Source organism: Lethenteron reissneri, chromosome 27, assembly GCF_015708825.2.
Source record: "Lethenteron reissneri isolate LAM-NWPU_2019-01 chromosome 27, ASM1570882v1, whole genome shotgun sequence".
Taxonomy (NCBI): Eukaryota; Metazoa; Chordata; class Hyperoartia; order Petromyzontiformes; family Petromyzontidae; genus Lethenteron; species Lethenteron reissneri.
In genome coordinates, this window is record NC_083805.1 from 512,123 (window position 1) to 513,886 (window position 1,764).

Here is a 1,764-nt window from a genome sequence, read left to right on the forward strand (position 1 = left end):
TGGTTTAAAGTTAGTAATAGCAAGACTTGTAGACCGTCCCTCTTTTTTAAGTGAAACTTAAGAATTTTTTTTTCATTTTAATGAGGCGAGGATTGGTTTACGGTTAGGGGATAGGGTTATGGTTTATGTTTTGGGTTTAGAGTTAGGGTTTACGGTTTGGGTTAGGTTAGGGTTGGCGGTTAGGGGTGAGGGTTTAGGTTAGGATTGGGGGTTAGGGTTGTGGGTTAGGATTTAGCGGTAGGGGTTAGAGGTTATGGGTTAGGGTTTAGGTGTTGGGGTTAGGTGTTAGGGGTTGAGTTTAGGGTTGGGGTTAGGGGTTTAGGGTTGGTTGGGTTAGGGGTTAAGGGTTAGGGTTTAGGGTTAAGGGGTTAGGGGTTAGGGTTTAGGGGTTAGGGTTAGGGTTTAGGGTTAAGGGTTAGGGTTAGGGGTTAGGGTTAAGGGTTAGGGTTTAGGGTTTTGGGTTAGGGTTAGGGTTAGAGTGAGGGTTAGGGTTAGAGGGTTAGAGGGTTAGGGTTAGAGGGTTAGGGTTAGGGGTTAGGGTTAGGGTTAGGGTTAGGGTTAGGGTAGGGTTAGGGGTTAGGGTTAGGGGGTTAGGGTTAGGGGGTTAGGGTTAGGGGGTTAGGGTTAGGGGGTTAGGGTTAGGGGTTAGGGTAGGGTTAGGGTTAGGGTTAGGGTTAGGGTAGGGTTAGGGTTAGGGGTTAGGGTTAGGGTTAGGGTTAGGGTTAGGGTTAGGGGTTAGGGTTAGGGTTAGGGTTAGTGGTTAGGGTTAGGGTTAGGGTTAGGGTAGGGTTAGGGTTAGGGTTAGGGTTAGGGTTAGGGTTAGGGTTAGGGTTAGGGTTAGGGTTAGGGGTTAGGGTTAGGGGTTAGGGTTAGGGTTAGGGTTAGGGTTAGGGTTAGGGTTAGGGTTAGGGTTAGGGTTAGGGTTAGGGTTAGGGTTAGGGTTAGGGTTAGGGTTAGGGTTAGGGTTAGGGTTAGGGTTAGGGTTAGGGTTAGGGTTAGGGTTAGGGTTAGGGTTAGGGTTAGGGTTAGGGTTAGGGTTAGGGTTAGGGTTAGGGTTAGGGTTAGGGTTAGGGTTAGGGTTAGGGTTAGGGTTAGGGTTAGGGTTAGGGTTAGGGTTAGGGTTAGGGTTAGGGTTAGGGTTAGGGTTAGGGTTAGGGTTAGGGTTAGGGTTAGGGTTAGGGTTAGGGTTAGGGTTAGGGTTAGGGTTAGGGTTAGGGTTAGGGTTAGGGTTAGGGTTAGGGTTAGGGTTAGGGTTAGGGTTAGGGTTAGGGTTAGGGTTAGGGTTAGGGTTAGGGTTAGGGTTAGGGTTAGGGTTAGGGTTAGGGTTAGGGTTAGGGTTAGGGTTAGGGTTAGGGTTAGGGTTAGGGTTAGGGTTAGGGTTAGGGTTAGGGTTAGGGTTAGGGTTAGGGTTAGGGTTAGGGTTAGGGTTAGGGTTAGGGTTAGGGTTAGGGTTAGGGTTAGGGTTAGGGTTAGGGTTAGGGTTAGGGTTAGGGTTAGGGTTAGGGTTAGGGTTAGGGTTAGGGTTAGGGTTAGGGTTAGGGTTAGGGTTAGGGTTAGGGTTAGGGTTAGGGTTAGGGTTAGGGTTAGGGTTAGGGTTAGGGTTAGGGTTAGGGTTAGGGTTAGGGTTAGGGTTAGGGTTAGGGTTAGGGTTAGGGTTAGGGTTAGGGTTAGGGTTAGGGTTAGGGTTAGGGTTAGGGTTAGGGTTAGGGTTAGGGTTAGGGTTAGGGTTAGGGTTAGGGTTAGGGTTAGGGTTAGGGTTAGGGT